This window comes from Aulonocara stuartgranti (assembly GCF_965226115.1).
Source record: "Aulonocara stuartgranti genome assembly, chromosome: 11".
NCBI classification, from domain to species: Eukaryota; Metazoa; Chordata; class Actinopteri; order Cichliformes; family Cichlidae; genus Aulonocara; species Aulonocara stuartgranti.
This window is the reverse complement of record NC_138947.1, coordinates 31,753,785-31,774,261: the sequence shown is the minus strand read 5'-3', so window position 1 is coordinate 31,774,261 and position 20,477 is coordinate 31,753,785. Positions and strand designations below refer to the sequence as shown.

General features: G+C 42.0%; 2 protein-coding genes across 3 annotated transcripts in view; one reads left to right on the top strand and one right to left on the bottom strand.

Annotated features, from left to right (window-relative positions):
* LOC309717043 (sialic acid-binding Ig-like lectin 14) overlaps window positions 1-20,477 on the bottom strand; it is a 287,651-nt gene that overhangs the window by 68,055 nt on the left and 199,119 nt on the right. The gene's annotated exons all lie outside the window — the stretch shown is intronic.
* Window positions 732-20,477, top strand: part of znf1035 (zinc finger protein 1035) — a 30,075-nt gene continuing 10,329 nt past the window's right edge. The window contains exons 1-4 of one of the 2 annotated variants that reach the window (XM_082552002.1): window positions 732-1,372; window positions 14,452-14,505; window positions 18,320-18,409; window positions 20,391-20,448. The gene's annotated coding sequence lies outside the window, so the exon portion shown is untranslated. The remainder of the gene's footprint in view (window positions 1,373-14,451; window positions 14,506-18,319; window positions 18,410-20,390; window positions 20,449-20,477) is intronic. The other variant, XM_082552001.1, reaches the window with a different exon arrangement.

Below are 20,477 nucleotides of genomic sequence, written 5' to 3'. Positions count from 1 at the left end.
TGGGAAGACTTTTATTAAGTATGGTTTTTCTACCATTTCAGACAGGATCAGTTTAGTTTTCCAGAATAGTAGGAAATTACATAACATAATCCCCAGAAAGTCATGCAGGAGAAGATAAATATCTATGGGGCAAACCTTGACATTAGGGAAAAAGACTAAAATGGTCAGATCTCCACTTTCTGATATTTCTAGATTGAATCCCACATGACAAACAGTGATCTAACGAATTCCATATCAGTGGAGCCTTTTCTTGCTGCTTGGGGGTGTAAAATCTGGTCAGAAACAGTTGAACATTAATTTGCAAAACTTTTGTAGTACACATTTAATTTCATCGAATGACTTATGGTTAATTATCCAATTAACTGCCTATTCCTTAAAAGGTTCATATGTTAGGAGCATGAGAGCACCAGTAAAATAGCCCAATGTCTGGTCACACTGTTATCAGACTGATCCACGAGCTCCTGTTCAGTCTTTTGAACATTTTTTCCCTCCTATGGGAACTGGTTCTCATGTGCCTTCTCAGCCAAAGGGTTTTTTTTTTTCTTTTTTGTCTGGCTCACCAGCAGAAGAAGAGGTGGCGCCATTTTGTGTGCAAGTCTTGCACACAAAATGGTTGTATGCGACTTGTTAACCCTTTAAATACCAACCACATCCTGCACAGCAGACAAGTAGGCACATAGGTCTGAGTGCCCAGATAAGTTTGGTGATGCTCGTGCAACATCAGCAGAGTACTGAAACTGCACAGGGGAGCAGGAAAGCCCCACTGAGGACTTCATTAATGGGCGCAGTCACCGTCAGCGCAAGAGGTACAGGGTGTTTGTTACAGCACGTAGGGAGCGCAGGAGCAGCAGCTGCAGCAGCACGCAGAGAACCGCAGCGTGGTCGCCCGGAAGAGATCCTCCTACCGCCCATCCAGACTCTGAGAGCCATAGAACATGAAGGGGCGGGCTCAATTGGATTCCTCGCACATTGTCATTGGTTGTTAGCAGATATTGTGTAACATGCGCAGAATTTCGGGCACACTGTCCGTAATTGCGCAAATTCAGATAATGGAGGCGGATCTAGCACTGCTATCGTCGACAAAGCGAGCTGTGTTGCACCGGACTTAAAATAAAACGCTTTAGTGTCTTTGACTGAACAACCTCCATTAGCTCACTGAAAGGAAAATAGAAAGATTATCCTGACGGTATTGCACAGGAAGACGGAAGACATCGACAAGGAGGACTGCCGCTTTCTCTTTACACTGGCAAACAAAGCCGATGCTTCAATGGGAGCCTGTTGAGTGGTTATTACAAGACGGGACATCTAGCTGATAAACCACAGGGGAAGAGTGGCTGTGATGCACGCAAGACCAGCGCGGAGCTTTGATCTGGTAAGGGGGTCGTGCTAAAGACCAGCCGCAGCGTAGCCATTAGCTGTTGGGTGCCAATGCTAGCTAGCACGGTGCTAGGCACTAAGGTAGCTACTGTCAGAACATCGGCTATCGTCAATGTAAAATTAACAGACACGTGGCTGGAGTCGAGAGCCGCACCGCTGCCCTATTCGTGGTTTTGTTGACCCGAATGCATCACAGCGCTTTGTTTTGGTCTGCACTCTTGCGTCCAGGCTCGCTAAAAAAAAATCAGTGTCTAACATCAGGGCAAGAGGAGCACAACGATTTCAGATGGTCACACAATAAATGATGTAAAGCGCTAATCTGTCTAACCCAATTTAACAGAAAATAGCCTGTACACTGGAGCTGTTTTTGTACTCTTAAGTGTGGGCTCGTTAATCTAAAGGGTCATTCGTAATATGCATAATAAACCCATGTGGTAAAACACATCTATATATTGCTTTACCTGCCAGTGGTTCATTAGAGCTCAGGTTGCTGTTGGAACGGTAAGACAGGTGTGTGGTTTAACCCACTGTTATAATGAGGTATAGTGGGCAGACCTGCTATTTATTTACACTATTTAACACAATAGTTCTGCCCCATATTAGCTCAGCTTTCTGTTTGTTATTAATGTGGTCACAGTGTTGGCGTTCTCTGTGACCCTCCAACAACAAATGCACAATAAAATTGATATTGCTAGTAATTTCATTAAAAAAAAAGAAGTTACTTTGTGGTTTGTATCAGATTTTACAATAATAATCAAATAAGTGCACTTTTAAAGTTTTCTTTGAAAAAAAAAACAACTACTCTTACTCTTAAATTTTACCTCAAAAAACGAGTTGAATGTGATAGTTAACAACATTTTTTTAATCATCCTAGAAAGCTTAAGGTTTAGACTAATAGCAAAAATAGTGAAAGGGAAACACCTGGAAATACCTGGATTTCATATAATATCAGTTTATCATACTTGTTCCGTATACATGTTTTCTTGTAAACTGCTCTAATTTTATTCATATACATATTGCCTTTCTCATGGCTAGTTTTGTTGTCATCAAAAATAGTGTATTATTTGCTCAAAAGGTGACAGAACTGTTTAATGAGTAAGGTATTTTAGCATTTGTTTAAAGATCACATTTTGGTTTTTATGACACTGAGCTACACAAATAATTTGCTATTTGACTAAAAAGCTTTTGTTTTTGTTGTTGTTTTTTGTGGATAACAGGTCAACACCATGTTAGTTAATAAATACCAGATTCATAGTGCATTCATTGTACCTCTTGAAACAGTATCCATAATGAAACACCTGAAGCCAAGCTATTTGGCCTGAAGCAACTTTAAAGATTTGGGAGGGAGAATCTGCTTAGGTGCTAGCATTTACTACTATTAATATTATTATTATTATTATTATTAGTTGTAGTATTGTTATTTGTATTTTAGGTTGTTGTGGAAAGTGACATGATACCTTATGAAGTTCTATTAGCTATTTTGTAACATCTTGTGAAATCAAGAGTCCTATATCACTTAACCATTTGTCACCAAGGCAGTTTGAAGGCCAGTTGGGACTTATTTTGCCTCAAGTCAAACCAGATCCTTTGCCCCAAAGGAACTGGTGGGGACTGCCTAGTGTAGAGATCCTGCTCCATAAAATATTTACATACAGGCTCAATGTAACTGTAAAATTGCAAAAATACACTCATCCTTAGATTTACTCTTCTGGAGTGTACTTTAATAATTTGACCTCAGACATGTTCTACATCTTTTACACCGTCATAGCAGGTGGAACATTCTCAATTTATCAGCAGAAGGTCTTTGTTTTTAACCGGTGTTTTGTTAAGTTCAGTTTTAGTTTTGTTTTGTAACAGTTCATGAGTGCAAAGAGCACTAATTGGTCATACTGGTTTTGTTTTTGTTTCATACTTGTGCTTGAAGGTTTAATTTTCACTGTGACACAGCAGCCTAGACATGGCTAGGGTGCTATATAGTTGTAAATTTTTACTTAAGACAAGAGTCCTCTAACACCCCCCAACACTCCTCAGTTTGTTATCTGCCACTTGTGTTAGCTTGAGCCTTAATCCTTGTCCTTGGTGAGTTTTGTTGAAATAAAACAAAGCTCTGCAAGCATGTGAAGTTTTATATAAGTTGGGTCTAATTTATTGACAGCTATCATTGGTCAGAGTTTTTTGTAACTCACCACAGTTGGATGTTTTGACACATTTAAAATGTGCTGATCATTCGATCTTGTTTGTTACTGCTGCACTAAATTATAACAGAATTTACTTTAAGCTTTGTTAAAAATCAAATCAGCTTTTGAATCAATTCAGCTAGTAGTTAGTAAGCACACCAGTGTAGAATTGTTTTGGGTAGTCCAGTTGCAGGAGTTGGAGAATGAAGGTGGTAGATGTGGATATGGAATTCATATGTGCCTCTGTCCTATTTTGTGTGTTGGTTTGCAATTGCATTGAGGGAGTGTGCACAGTACCCGAGTGGTGGAAGACTGAAAAAGGCACCTTGTTAAGATGGGCTTCACAACAGTTCTTCTGTGGGTTTAGATGTAAGTAATATTTATTCATTGGTGGCACCGTCCTGTTTTCCTTTTGTTGTTTCATTGACATTTCCAGAATCCCGCATTTGTTTTGTCTTGATCACAGATTCGGACTATAATGGCCTTTTTCCACTAGTAGCTACTTGACTCGACTCTGTTTCGGTTACAATTGAGTTCTATCTAATATGCGAGGGGTACATATAGCAATGCAGCCAAAAAGTCCTGTGATGTCATTTGTATGCGGAGGATGCTGAGGCAATGGTACACCTGCTTCTCGATATATGGCTTTTTGTTTCTGTCATGACTAGTGGTGCAACGGATCAAAAATCTCACAGTTCAGATCGGATCACGGTTTTAAGTCACGGATCGGATAAATTTTTGGATCAGCAAAAATAGAAAAAAAGGCAAAAATTAGACTCCCCATTTACTCAAGTATTTTTTGCCTATTAAAAAACATTCAACTGAAGACTCATTCCACGGACTTATATAAAAACAAATTAAAGTGCAATAGGTTTGAAAAGGCTGGTTTCAGTCATAATGCAAATGTACTGTTTATAAGATTGGGGAAACCTGCAGTCAGCTGAGACTGAAGAAGTTACTTGGATGAGTGACAAAACGTTTCTCCCACAAAACACTACGTCCAGATGAACAGAATCAACTTTTGGAGATAAAGTGTAATATGGACATTATGGACCATGCTGGGCATCCTCTGCATCCTCTGCACATGGCCATAAACAACCAGAGGAGTCTGTTCAGTGACGGGTTGCTTCTCCCAAAGTCAAGGACCAGCAGACTTAAGAAGTCCTTCGTCCCACACGCCATAAAACTGTTAACTCCTCGCTGGAGGGGAGAGGAAGGGGAAACGGGAACAAAGGAGGGGGGAACAAGTAAGCTGTAGTGCCTTAGTTTTTGTTAATATCCAGCTGTGTAATAGACTCACAATACTTGAAATGTGCCGTTCCCTTGTATTCTTATTCCTATTTATTCTATTTATCCCTTTTGTATTCTCTGTATTTATATATGGTATATTTCTGCTCACATTCTGCAACTTCTGTCAGTGCTGTGCTACTGGAAACTGAATTTCCCGGAGGAACCCATCCGAGGGATAAATAAAGTTTCATCAAATCTAATGTAATCTAAAGGGCAGTACAGGGCTTTGTATCTACCACTCCGCTGTGATATAACGAGCTGTCACGGTCACGTGGCTTTCCGTTGCCCTGGAGGTCCACCCGTTTGTAGTTAGAGCAACAGAAGATGCCTGGGACAGTTCAGCCATACCCTTAAACTTTTCCTGCTCATACATGCTTGGAATGATCTTGTCACACTGAAGTGGACGCGCAACGAGATATCATAGCGTGGCTCAAGCACGTTCATCACAGTTTAAACCCCCTGTTTTGCACAACGGAATACGGCCTCCCATCTGCAGCTAAACACCCCAGTAGCTTTTGTAATAGCTTTAGCCCGGTCGGATTGGGCAACAAAAGCCTGCTTAAATGCCGCAAGCTCCTCTGCTCCGCCACTTGGACCACTAGCACTGGCCATAACTACCGCTTGACAGACTGACCACGCGCACCATACACATACTTTTCTTTTTCGAATCTTCGGATCACGTGCGTACCGAACCGTGGAGTGGGATCGGTTCGGATTTCGGATCAACCGTGATCTGTTGCACCACTAGTCATGACTGATTGATTGATTGATTGGGTGACGCCACTGACTAACCTACAGTCTGTTGACAGCATATTGTGGGATCACCTCAGATTGCTTGGCCCTGGCCGAGTAGGTACTAAAACAGGAACTTGTACCTGTTAAGACCACGTAATGGATAACCCTAAAAACTGAGTCAAGCAATTCAGAGCTGACCAAAGTAGATACTAGTGGGAAAAGTACCTACTCGGGTTGACTCGTTACAGATAGACTCAACTCAACTTGGATCGACTGGTTTTCCATTACAATCCAGTAGTACCTTGATTGCGTGCTTGTCGTCACAATGACGTGTCTGCGGGTCCTGCAATGCTAATAATATGCGGCACAAATGCTACAACAACGGTGGACATCGAAACTGAGATATACCCGCTGCTCGGTCTGTAGCTTTTCACACCCAGGGAAACATGGCGTTGGTTTTTTGTTGCCATTTCCTACGTTGCCGAGTTTCAAAAATGGCGGTTTTGATTTTCGGGACGAGACACTCTCATGACTCATCCAGTGACGCTACTGGACAGCCAATCGGTGGCATGCAGTCTGACAACAGCATATTTTAGTACCTGTTTGGATCGCTTGGAATCCCGGCCAATAAAGTACTAAAAAAAGTAGCAGGTACTATGCTGAGTTGATCTGAGTAGGTACTAATGGAAAAGGGCTTAAGTGTGGTTTTGCACGATGATAGTTGTCTCTTGGGCAGTCAAAGACGATGTCGTCACCAAGCAATAGCATGACAGAGAAAGTTTTCCAGTTGAATGCCAAAGGCTTTTATATTCTTCCCTGCACTTTGTGCACCAAAGATAGGGACAAATAGCTGCCATGTTGGGTTGAAATATGTACGAGTCTTAGGCTTTACCATCATTACAATGATATGTCATTATAGGGTTCTCAGAAAATCAAAGATTATACAAAAGCTGAGACTTTTTGCAAAATGTTATCCAGTTGCTTTGCTTTCTATTTTGTTTCCTTCTGCTCCTGTTCCAGTAGGTTATTAGAGAGGGGTGAAAGTGCATGGTGCTAGAGGAGAGGACTGGATTTGTTAAAATGCAAAAACAAACTTTTCAAAAACAGGAAGTTTAAGATTCACTGCAAGTCAAAATCATGCTTGAAAGCTCCCTCCTCAGTTCCCTTGGTACTTCCTGTACTTCTCGTGTGTATTAACTGCCACAGCTCCACTAAAACACTCTTGGATAAAGAAACTGAAATGAGGGGTGGGGTTTCTTTGTCCAAATTGGCATTTTACATCCAGTTTTGGGATTTAGGCCCATGACCTTGGAGCCACAAGTACACTGACAGGCAAGAGCTGCAATGAGTGTGAAGTTTTCAGACAAGATCTGTTTAGTGCTTTTTCCACAATCAGAGACATTATTAAAGACTTCCCAGAAAGTCTGCAGGAGAGTAAACAGTTTATAGTGAAAATCCTGAAATTGGGGAATAAAATGGTCAGGTGTCAAGCTTTAGCATTTTTCTAACAAGAATACATGGATTGAATCTCACTTGAGAAACATGTATCTAACCAGTTCCTTATCAGTGGAGCGTTTCATTGCTGCTCCCCTCGATGGCAGGTCTACTTTACTCAGTCATGTAGTAAAGCAGCTCAGTCTGTCTAGTTACAAAGTGTCAGACTGATGCAGGAGCTCCTGTTCAGCCATTTGAACATTTTATCTGCTCTGTAGTAGTTTTTTTTTTTTTTTTTTTTTTTTTTTGTTGTTGTTGTTGTTGTTGTTGTTGTTGTTGCTGCTTGTTTTTGTCCGCATGGGCACTCGTTCTTGTGTGCCCTTGCAGCCTAAGGGAGTTTGTGTAATAGGCCAGGAGAAGAGAAGAGGGTGCCATTTTGTTGCAAGTCTTGCACACAAAATGGTTGCTTCTTGTTAACCCATTAAATGCCTATCACATCTTGCATAGCAGACAAGAAGGTGTATTGGCTTTGCAGCATTTGGACTGACCTAGTAAGCACAATACCTCAGTAATGGTATACTGGAAAAGAAGGGCTAAATTATGATCAGCACAAAAGATGATCTTTACAAAGCCAACTTTACTGGTTGTTAACAACCATTTCTAATTATTGCTACAGAAAGAAATCTTCACAGTGGCTGATCTGTGAGATTAGTAGCAAGTAGGATTCATTTGTTGATAATGCTAACCATCCTTTGTTCTTTTGCTGATATTTGTTTTAGCTCAATCAGACTAAGACTGTAAATGTGGGCTAAACCACAACTTTTTTTGTGCCATGGACCGGCCTTTAAGGTGTTACGGATAAATACAAAAAAATAAAACCAGTACCGGTACAAAAAAAAGCACGATTTATTCATAACACATGTGAAAATACCCAGGGAAACTGAGTTAACAATAAAAACCCTGAAACCATTAATTTCACACCCAAGCCTCATCTCTCGCGGCCCGGTACCAAACGACTGGTCCGTGGCCCGGGGGTTGGGGACAGTTTAGACAGTGCGGTAGAAACAATGATATCCTCATCGGTCTTTTGACAAAAAGACAAATGGCACTGAGCATATAGCTTCTCAAAAAGAAAAAGGCAGTAATATATGAAACAGTGGAAACAAACACTTCGAAGTTCTTCCACTAAAGGTCTCAGGGCAACACGCATGAATGTTGATTCTGTTGCAGGCGTTTTGCTTGCTTTTGACAAAAACACATAAAGCAACTAATGAATCTTGGGATATAGTTTTATTTTTTTAAAGGTGATGGGATTACATACTAGGATTATTAGGCTAAAATGGCACCACACAGACCACCACAGTTGCCAGCTTGGTAAACAGTGTCTTGCATGGTCTATAGGGGCTCTGTGTACCGGAATATGCTGCTCCTGTAAAGCTTGCATAGTACTTTCTCCTTGCACTTTCTTATTGTAGTCAGATGCTAAAGTGGTGTAAAGAAAATTAAGTTAGTTTAAATTGTGGGGGTCATTGGGGTGAATCATAAATTTTATTGAAGGCTAGAACCGTCACCCAGTTAAGAAATTGCTCACTTTATCTGTGGCCTCGCTTCAGTAAGCAAGGGTAACAAATGACCCCTGCCAGGGTGCAGTCACTACCACAAGATGTTTGTTCTTGCAGATGGGATCAAAATGAGGTCTAGGTAGTAAGTGACTTAGAAAACTGCTCAAGTAGCCACAGGGAGATCAATGGAGATTCTAAGGGGCTCATTATACCCATGGCAAGTGATGTCACAGTACTGACGCAAGGCATGCTTTGTTGTTGTTTTTAGCCATTTATTCATCTCTCAGGTTTTGTAACATCGTACCGGTGCTGAGGCTGGGAAAGCAGAATTGAAGACGATTGCGTTGTTAGTTTGTTTACCGCCATTTTAATGATATCACTGAGGAACTTCAGAGCTCCACAGATTATCCAGAGGGAGATGTTCCAATTCTAAAAAGATTATGTTTTCTGGAAAAATCTTTTACGCCAGATGCCCTTCCTGTTGTGGAGAATTTGTAAGCAAGCAATTCAATCTTTGCTGCCTAGATATCATTAGAGCAGCTAAGAGATTCTCAGCTTTTCAGAGTTTCTGGGGAAAAAAACTTTTAAGAAACTTCTGCAGCTGATTCAGAGGGGGTTTTTGTGAGGAGATTTAGTCTAGCCTCAAGTTTTAATGGTGACACGAAGGACTGTGGTGAACTCTCAACTAGCACATTCAGCAACCAGTGTGGCGAAAGTAATAGCCCTTTTCAATTCGTACCTACTTGGATTGGCTCGACACAACTTGACGCAGTTCGACTCTGCTTGACTCTTTTTCCAATACAGTGGAGTACCACCTAAGGTGCGTGGGGTCATTGTAGCAACATGGCCAAAAGTCCTGGGACATCATTTGAATGCAACACGAACACCACAACAAAGTAGGATGTTGAGGCGTGGTGTACCTGCTGCTTCGGGGTATCACTTTTTGTCACACTCTGCGATTGCAGTGTTGTTTTTTTTGTGCAGTTTGTTGATGTCACAATTCCGGACTCGGAATGCTTGGAACACCAACCAAGTAGGTTCTAAAAATGGAGTCTGGAACCATGTACTACCATCTAAGGGAAAACCGTGACGAACTGTACTGAGCCGACCCGGGTAGGTGGTAGTAGTAGAATCAAGCTATTAAGCCCTTTTTCATTAGTACCTACTTGGAAGAACTCAGCATGATTCATCACGGTATTCAGGGTTTTCCATTAGGTCATAGTACCTGGTACCAGGTACTCTTTGTAGTACCTTCTCAGCCGGGATCCCAAGTGATCTGAGCAGGTACTAAAATGTGACGTCGTCAGACTACGTGCCACTGATTGCCTGGTCAGTGGCGTCATGAGAGTCTCTCGTTTACTAAAATCAAAACCACCCATTTTTTATTTTTTTATTTTTTTTTTTAAATTCAAAATATTTTTATTGAGTAATTGTGGATACAGTTTACACAGAAAAAAAAAGAAGAGGGAAGAGATCAGCAAGCCACTGAACATGGGAGGGCGGGGCAGCAGCCTTCCACTTCATCAAAATGGCACGCCTAGCCAGGAGGGAACCAAAAGACGGCACCCTACGCTTTGCTCTGGAAATATACTTATCATCCTCTCTTGTTGTACCAAAGAGAGCAAGTTAGGGGGTTGAGAGCTAGTTTCAAGCCTTGTGCAAAGTGCAGAAAATCTCCTCCCAAAAATTTGCCAGGGCAGGGCAGGTCCAAAACATGTGGGTTAGATTAGCATTATCAGACCTGCATCTGACGCTGCACCGGTCCGTCGTGGTGAAGAGGGAGCTGAGTGTAAAAGCGAAGCTCTCAATTTACTGGTCGATCTACGTCCCTACCCTCACCTATGGTCACGAGCTGTGGGTAGTGACCGAAAGAACGAGATCGCGGATACAAGCGGCAGAAATGAGCTTCCTCCGAAGGGTGGCTGGCCTCTCCCTTAGAGATAGGGTGAGAAGTTTGGCCATCCGGGAGGGGCTCAGAGTAGAGCAGCTGCTGCTCCACATCGAAAGGAGCCAGCTGAGGTGGTTCGGGCATCTGACAAGGATGCCCCCTGTGCGCCTCCTGGGTGAGGTGTTCCAGGCATGTCCCACCGGGAGGCGGCCCCGGGGCAGACCCAGGACACGCTGGAGAGATTATATCTCTCGGCTGGCCTGGGAATGCCTTGGTATTCCCCCGGATAAGCTGGAGGAGGTGGCTGGGGAGAGGGAGGTCTGGGCCTCTTTGCTTAGGCTGCTGCCCCCGCGACCCGGCCCCGGATAAAGCGGATGAAGATGGATGGATGGACCTGCATCTGTTACAGCAAGGGTTAGGGCTGTTCGATATAACGATATATCGGATGACGATATAAAAACATCTATCGTTTCATTTTACGCTATCGTTTGTTTCATGGTGTCACAAAATAAACTGTTTACGGCAATATTTTTTCATGGTTTTGATGGTCACTGTAGTGGCTATATTCATTTCTTAAAGTTCTCTCTTTCTCTTATATTTAATATAACCACACTACGGATGGACAAGTGCCTGCTTTTATGCATTGTCGTTAGCAACAACGACGGTAAAACCATCGCGTGTCCGCTTGTTTATCTTCCACATAAACCTTTCACAATAAAGCTCAAGCTCCTGTTGAGACTTTTCAAAATAAACTTAATAGTATAAGCGGAAGTTGGGGAGTGCCAGATCCTCTTCAATCTTAGGTTTCTGTAGTTGCACCTTAGCTACTCGAGGTCGTTTACCCTTCCAAATATAAGAGGAGATTATAGAATCTAGAGTTGTAAAGAAAGACTTGGGATGACGACTGGTAAAGATTGGGGGGGGGAAGAAAAAACCCCCCACCAATTTTGAATCCTGGCAACGAGGGAAGTCTGAACAAAGCCACAGACTGAGCAGCAGGTGTATTCTTGCCTCAGTGTCCACCTTTGTTGTAGTTGTTGAACAATCAGAGTAGGTACTAATGGGGCAAAAGGGGCTTTAGTTTAAGTAAGATGACACCTTAGTCTGGCACAGGTGATAGATTCCTGACAGATTAGAGCAGCAGCAAGCAAGCATTAAATAGCCTTTCAAAAGGTCACTGAACAACATATTGATTTTAATTTTTTCTAGACAGAACTTGTTGACTAAAGTTGAAACACGTGGTGAGTCTGTTTGGACTTTTATAGAGGCCTGAAAGTACATAGCTGTAAAGGAGGTGTGCTTGATGAATGTAAAACAGTGCTTGCTTCACCCCAGTGTTCTTGTTTCCTTATTACTGAGAATCAAAATCATATTTGAAGCTAAAATCTAATTAAGTGCTGAGCCTCACAACAACAATACCAATTTTACACAGCATTTGGTCAGATGTGTAGCAGTGAGATAACAAATAGGACTAAGACTTTCCTCCCAAGGTCCCGTGGTACTTCCCACTTCCCACAGCACCACAAACGAACACTAAAACAGTCTGAATGTCTCCTTTTTAGAGGTAAAGTATGGAAAGAGGGTTTTTTTGTTAGTGCAGCCAGCAGAGAAGTCATTTAGCTGTTATCCAAGGAAGCGTTTTACAATGAATCTCAGGATTTAAGCCTACGACCTTGGAGATACAAGTGTACTGACAGGCAAGAGCTGCAGTGTGAGTGTGGCATTTCTACAGAGTCAGGTGGGATCAGTTTACAGTTTAGCAGAGGACCTTTGGAGTAGCATGGAGCAAAGTCTGACATTAAGAGTACAGATTGAAACAGTTGGATGTCTGGGATTTTATGTGCAGTTGAGTAAAGCAACCTCATCTCAGTGTCAGACTGATCCATGGGCTTCTTTTCAGCCTTTTAACGATTTTGCCTGCTCCTATTCCAGAATTTTTTTCCTTTGTCCCCTTTGGAACTGCTCCCTGTGTGCCTTCACAAGCAAAAGGCGTTTGTGTAATAGACAAGCAGAAGGAAAGAGGGTGCCATTTTGTAGCAAGTCTTGGACACAAAATGGTTGCTACTTGTTAACCCTTTAAATGCCAACCGCATCTTGTACAGCAGACAAGAAGGTGTATTGGTTTTGGAGTTTTAAACTGACCCAGTAAGCACTATACCTTAGCAGTGGTAGACTAGAAAAGAAGTGCTAAATTATAATCAGCACAAAAGATGATCTTTACAAAGCCAAGTGATTTATGTTTGAAATGAGTAAGAAGAGTAGCACGATCCTTTTTTCTTCAGGTGTTTTGTTAATGGGAACCTACATTTATTTTTGGCTTGTGTTACACACATGTTAAAACGGCGTGTGGTTGAGGTAGCTTGTAGCTTGAAGCAATGAAGCAAAGCAGCAAACTTCATGAAGGCCAACTGAACGTGGTCTCCTGGACATGGAAACAATGTATCTTTACCAATACAATATTTTTGGAGTTTCATTTTGCAATCCAGATCTGTGCCACTTGAAAAGATTCATTTGCTGCTCATGACTCACATCTCCGAGGCCTCAAGGTTTTACCATGATCTTTCTGACACATGGCTCTTCCAGAATAATAAGCCAATAGTATAAACTAGTAAAATAAAACGCCAATTTAAAAATTACTTCTAAGGAAAAGCACAAAAATTAACAAGGGAAATAATATGTATTATTGACTTGACATTAAAATACTGCTTCCTTAAGTAGAAGTAAAGGGTAAAATCCTGTAGCTGTAGGGTAAACTGGAACTGCACAAACCAGCACTATTGCCAGCTTGACAAGCATTGACTTGCATGGACTGTCACAGCTGGCTTGGTTTGCAAGAACATGCTGCTCTGTTAAAGCTTACAGTGCTTTGGCCTTGCAAATTAGATAGAAGATACAGTGATGTAAATAAATCTAATTCTGTTATTATTTCCCCTTTTGGGGGGGTTGGGAGGGTATTGAACCATAATTCCTATATTTAAAAAAACAAAACAAAAACAGAAGCATGGCATGGGTCTAAAGCTGCTCATCTGATTTTGATCAGTGAATACTGTCCTGATAAGGTGATGGTTTCAATGGTTAGTGTCACATCTTACTAAATATGTTCTTATACTGAAAAATACAGTTCCGATTTGAGTGAAAACTATGAAAAAGTAAGCGGTTCATTGGGATGGGCCTACATTGTAATTGAAAAGTCTTTGCATTGTGGGGTAGGCAGAGCAGGTCAGCCACTATTCAGAAGGTCGGTGGTTCGATCCCAGGCTACCTCCTAGCTGCATGCCAAATATCCTTGGGCAAGATACTAACCCCATGTTTGTCTACTGGTGGCGCCAGTGTCCGGCAGCTGTGGCTACAATGTAGCTTGCCGTCACCAGTGTGTGATTAGATTTTTGTGTTTAAATAAAGCCGTTGCTTTTTAAAGATCCTGATTCTTATAAGCACAACATAATTTGTCAAGTGCCACACTCATAAGTAAAGACAGAAAGCAGCCATGTCCCCAGTGAGGAGCACTGAACCCTGGAAGTCACTGCTGTGACTGAGTGAGAGGGAAGTGCTCACGCTGAGAGCAATGGCTAGATCACAGCTACTTATCCAACAAAAACTAAACTAAAAATGCAGTAACAATGTGTGGGAGGAAAAACTAAGTACACTCAAGTTTTCTATACCACTTCGTCAGTCTCTTAAATTGTTGTGAAGGAATTTTGGTCTGTTCTTCTTTGTTTCTTCAGTTCACTGAGGTTTGCGGGCATTTGTTTGTTCACTGCTGTCTTAAGGTCTGGTCAAGGTCTGGACTTTAACTAGGCCAATGCAACACATGGATTGTTTTCTTTTTCAAACGTTGCGTTCTAGATTTGCTACTGTGTTTGGGATGATTCTTCTGTTGCATGATCTAATTTGTACACGGTGCCAAAGCTACTGTTAGTACTCAAAGTGATGATGATGACAATAATAATGATGTTAACATATTTTATTTATTTTTGTTCTTTTACAGAAAACTGAAAAAACATCTTGAAGATTTGGATGGCAGCAGACATTTTACCACCAGGTAAAGAAGAATTTTAGTGTTAAGCTTTTGAGTGTGTTCTTTCTTTTTGTTTTAAAATGGCACATCTATGTCTTGAGTTCAGGACTGGTGTATAGGTAAGTAAACAAAACCGAAGTACATCAGGTAACCTAAATTAGCTCAAGTGGAATACGTTCCACAAACTAGCCCAATAAAAAATCAAAAACCGTATGTGATGTTTTTGAATTTTAAGTATTTGCTTACAAGATAATCGTGTGCACCTCTGGATCTCTTCCAGCACAGATCCCCTATTGTTTGCTCAGTTGAAGGTCCATTCTGGCCACTTGCCCCTGCGTTATTAACAAAGATCCAACATTTTCCCAAAGAAAAGAACTTCTGTTTTAAACTGACCTGAGTTTTGGATGTATCATCAAGACAGATGACAATAGATGGTTACTGGCTGTGACCCAGCAGTTTACAATTGAAGACTCATCATATTCCAAGCTAATAAGCAGCACATGAGTTGAGGAGTCCAGCCAGTCATATTTTTTTTCAACATTCAGTGGGATGTGCACTGGGAAGTTGTCCACCATTCACACAGGGATAGGGACAGAACAAGATTTCCATAGAGCAATCTACAAATAGCAGCAGCACTGAAAAGGGTCTGGATGTGTTTATCTGGAACAATAGTAGTCAAACTATTATTTAAAAAATGGATATTCACAAAGTCCCGTCGTTTGCCCTTGGCAATGTATGTTTGTCTTTCCAGGCCTACAGATTCTGCAGTTTCCTACTTCTAGAGTCCCATGGAGTGTGCATCCATACTTCTCCAACATGGGCTGAAGTAGTCAGTAGCCAGGCTACTTCTGGCTTGAAGTAGTCCATAGTCCAGTAATTTAGTCAGCTTTTTTTAGTTGTTACCAAGTACCCAGAGTTTAACCATTAAGGGGATTTTTACATTAAACATTTCAGACAAACACTTGGCAACATCTTTCTACAATTCATGAACTTCAGAACATTCCCATAGACCAGGGGTCGGCAACCTGCGGCTCTTTAGTCCTTATAGTGCGGCTCCACGTGGTTTGGGAAAATAAATTTGAAGTATTTAGCTAAAGTGTATTTTATTTATGTTAGGTTTTTTTTATTATGTACTTCTAAATTGGAAGATTATTGTGACATTGAAATATAAAAATAAAATTATATTTTATTATTTTTTCATCGCTCAAAATAAGCGTCACACTCGCGGAAGCCGGTGTACCCGCTGAAACGCCGTGCATTTATAGAGACTTTCAACCCCAGGTAGGCCAGTTATGGATCTTCGGATCCACATTATGTCAGCAGCTGTTCTCCTCCGTGAACTATGTTAAAAACAAACACCGCTCACGCCTCACAGATGACAGCTTACAGTCCTGCGTGAAGATGAAAGTGACTTCGTACAGCCCCGATTTGCAGACGCTGTGTGCAGAGATTCAGGAGCAGAAGTCCCGTTGTAAACATACCACGGCAGACCCGACGATGTTTGCATGAACACGCTTTTCAGCATCTCTTTATTGACCACTTTTCACACACGGTTGCTGTACGCACACAGCCGGCTGTAGCTTTTCAGCTCACAGCCCGACATATACCAACAACAGCAGAGAGAGCACAGACGTTAAACGGCGAGCCACGATTGCGGGTGCCGCTCAGGTGCTGGGTGTCTTTCCTTTTGTTATATTTCTTTAAGAGTTCAAAATGTGTTAATTACATGAATAAAATGTAATTTTCTCTGTAGCACTTCATGGATTTCATAAGCAACACACTTTAGTTCACACAAAGCATAAAGGTAAAAAACAATATATACAGTGTTATCTTCATTTTAGATGTCAAAAAGTATTTGCGGCTCCCAGTGTTTTCTTTTGCGTGGAAACCGGCTCCAAATGGCTCTTTGGGTCTTAAAGGTTGCTGACCCCTGCCATAGACAATGGTGAAGAGATAAGATAAGATAAGATATACCTTTATTAGTCCCACAAGTGGGAAATTTCATGTTAAGGCTGCTGACCTATTGCACGCAATGGCAGCGTAATCTTACCCTCCGACCATACACACATTACACAAAAACATCACATGAGGAAGATAGGTCAGAGAGGTATAACAATGGAAAATGCACCACATGAGGAAAGATAAGGAGAAAAAAATAACTCCCCCCAGACTGAGCTCCAATAGGGAGATCCGTTTGAGAACAGAAAAAAAACACCTCTACACATAGCACATGAAAAAACTCTTAATACACCAAAGAACCACATGACAAGCAACAGGGGTGGGTAAAGGGTGAGAGACGGCCAATGTAGACAGTACATCTGGGCCTGGAGCCTATGTGCTGGTCCTCGATCCACCGTCAGCATCGGAAGGGAATAAGCGTCGAAGGTGTTTGGAGGGGGAGGGGGGATGAGTGTACATCTGCATGTGTATAAATGTCTGTGTGCGTGTGTGTATGTGTCCAGAGTTCAGCTGAGACAGTGTCCTTCGCCCTGCCAGGCTAAGTAAACAGTCTTCCAGCCAACCCAGGTGGCCTTGAATAGAATGGGAAGAACAGTCTAAACACAGTCATTATCAGGGTGTTTTTGTTCAGCTTCAGCCTTGAGACCGCAGCTGGCGCCGAAGGGGTATCCGCATGAAGTGATGGTGGTTTTTACTTTAGTGCGAACAACTCATATGATTTTCAAAGCTCTTCTAACAGTCTGACACTGGTCTCTCAATCTCCCGTTGGAGAGCCGCGAGCTTCTCCAAGATCTTATCCGTGCTGCACTCAATGAGCCCATTTTGAGAAACTCATGCGTCGTCCCATCGTTTCAATCCCAGCGGGCAGCCTTGTGGGGGTTTGAACAGCTGGTTCCGCTTTCTTAATTCTTCGATAAGTCAGGGCCAAGCCAGCTCCGATCAGCAAGAACCCTGTTATCATGGTTCCTAATAGGTCGATATCTTCTGCACTCAGGCTCACCTGAGCCCAGACTTCTTGTTAAGAAAAGGGTGTCAATTGCATTCAGGGACCAGTTGATCAAACCCATAATTCCTCTTTTAGGTTTTAGAGAACAGACTGTGAGAGTGTTCCAGGGAAAAGTAATACAAAAAACACGAGACTAGACAAGGACATGAGGCTAAGCAGGGAGGAGAGGCCTTCGTCACCATCTGGCCTTCGTCAAGAGCAAGAGCAGAAAAAAAAGTTCCTTCTTCAACTAAACGTTTGGTACAAATGTCTGGAATGTGATTGGACATATGATAGAGCCTGACGGGTGTTATACTGTACGTATGAGTGCTTTAAATTGCACAAGTTTAAAGCATGTTTTTATTGTTTGTTTTTGTGTTTTTAAACAAAACAAAACAATGTTTAAAAACATTTGTTTTCTTGGATATCCCTTCTCCATGCATCTAACTTATCCGCTGCTGAGTCTGAGGACGAAAGCGTCAATAAGTTATAATGCATAGAGGGAAAGCCTTTCCCTTTTATATTCCCAACGCATACCACCTCTATTTTTGTTAACGGTGGAAGCTGATGTTAGTTGGGCAGTCATGTAATACCATCTGAGACTGGGGAGTTGGAGTCGTCCTATTTCATAGGTCAAGTAAAGTAGCTTTAGACAGAGCCTTGCCCTCCTATTACTTCAAATAAATTGGTTAAATAGTTTGTTTAAACTGTCAGAGAATAGAGTTGGCAGCAGAGGTGTTTGGAAATAATATAAAAAAAACTTTGTCATTTTTTAGTATATCTAGTATATCTATCTACCTATATAGGCAGATTTGACCATCGATTTAGTGCTTCTGTGACTTCTTTTACAAGTTGGTCATAATTTATTGAGGTCAGTACCTTGGGATCCCACAGGCAAATGAAACCACGAAGAGGCCGCTAGCAAAGCTGCAACCACGAAGTACCTGCAGAGGGTCAGGCAAGTCCTGAGGAGTAAGCTGAATGGTAAGAACAGATCCGGGCTAACGCCTACACCCTGCCTGTGATCAGTTACATTGCTGGAATAATAAGATGGCCAAAGGAGGAAATAGAAGCCACTGACATCAAGCTGGAGGGTTTCACACAAAGTCCAGCACCCTTAGGCTGTATGCTAAGCGTAAGGAAGGAGGCCGGGGACTGGTGAGTGTCAGTACCACAGTCCAGTGTTAGACAACAAACGCCCACGAATACATCAGGAAGATGCCCCCAACCCACCGCATGCTCAAGACTAAGAGGAGGAACCATCGTGGAAGGATAGGCCCCTGCACGGTACGTGCTACCAGCAGATAGAGGAAGTGGCTGACATCCAGAAGTCCTACCAGTGGGTGGACAAAGCTGGACTGAAAGATTATGTGAATTACCCTCAGAAGATCTACTAGATGATGTGAATGCAGCACTATTGGACAGTACCTATGGTACCAAAGTACGGTATCATTACCGAGACTAACCAGCTAACACTACGGCAGCAGTGATCAGTGAGATGCTTGGCTACAAGTTGAAAAGCCACACGAGCAGTACCCTAGGAGACTAGAGGCCAAAGTCAAGGTAGCACGAAAGGAGGTTAGCTAACTATCAGGGCTGCAGAAAGGTGCAATGAAGAATGTGGTACATCAGAGAGATAGAAGGCAGGAGAATAAACCAGCTGTTCCCCAGAACCAGACAAGATGAATTGGAGGAGATTGATGTGAAATTGATTAGAGAGAAGTATATAGAACTGTGAGAAGTGGTGAAATTATGGACAGTGGAACACAAACCTGAAACAGAAACTGTAAAAGTTGGACCTTTTGCTTTCAGTAAAGCATCAGTTATAATTTGAAGGCAGATGTTCTCTGTTCCTGGTTTGCATCCCAATTCTTCAGTTTTGGCTACTGCTCAGCAAGTCATTGGCACCGCAGGCCATGCCACATACCCCGATTGGCCGACTGAGGCCAGGGAGCCACCTGGCCAAACCTAAGCCCACCCCGTGTGACTGAGAGAGGGAATCGGCCTGGACCGTCGGCACCCCCAGCCACAGGTGCAGCAACAGGGCAATGACAGCTCGGGCAGCCGCCCACTTCTCCAGCAGCAACAGCGAAGCTGGAATCAAATTAGTAGGTCGATGATCTGTGCCTGCTACTGTGCCAAACATATTGTTTGGAGTTCTGTGCAAAGAGTGGAGTTTTATTTCTTATTAAACCAAAGACTTTTTTCTTTAAAATGCCGTATGGGTCTCATAGTTGCTCAGATCTAGCTGCTCTACCATAAAAGTCTGTAAGGCAGGGGTGGGCAACTCCAGGCCTCAAGGGCCAGTGTCCTGTAGGTTTTAGATGATCCAACACAGCTGATTCAAATGGCTAAATGACCTCCTCAACATGTCCTGAAGTTCTTCAGAGGCTTGGTAACAAACTAATTATGTGATTCAGGGGTGTTGACCCAGGGTGATATCTAAAACCTGCAGGACACCGACCCTCAAGGCCTGGAGTTGGCCACCTCTGCTGTAAGTGCTGCCTATTTGGTCATCTATTATGACACCTGAAGCTCCATTACAATACTGGGATTTGGGCACCCCCCTGACCAAGAATCAACTGACTTAGATATTAGGTATGGCCAGAAAGCCTACTGAAGAGGTTCTCAACTTGGTGGCTTCCATGGTGTCAGTTTCATTAGCCTTGTAAATGCGGACTCATCAAGTTGTAGACACAGGCCTTTCTCAGATATTATTTGGAGTGCCATAGCGGCTGTGAATACTTCCAAAATAAGAGATTGTAGTTGCAGAGAAAACAGTTATAAAATATTTTTTCATATAATTTTTGACTGTAGAGTGGTGGCAATACCAATTTGATCATTGAAACTTTAATTTATACTAACAACAGCAGTGTGAAAGAGGTGTGATGTGTTTTTTGTGATGTTTTCTGTAGCTTGTAAAATGTTCAGAGCAATAAAAATATTCATTTTAATTTTTACACAGGTTTCCAATCAGATGTAATTCACATTTCTCTGGACAGTCCATAGATGTTTAAAATAAGGTGAGATTTTTTTATTTTATTTTTTTATT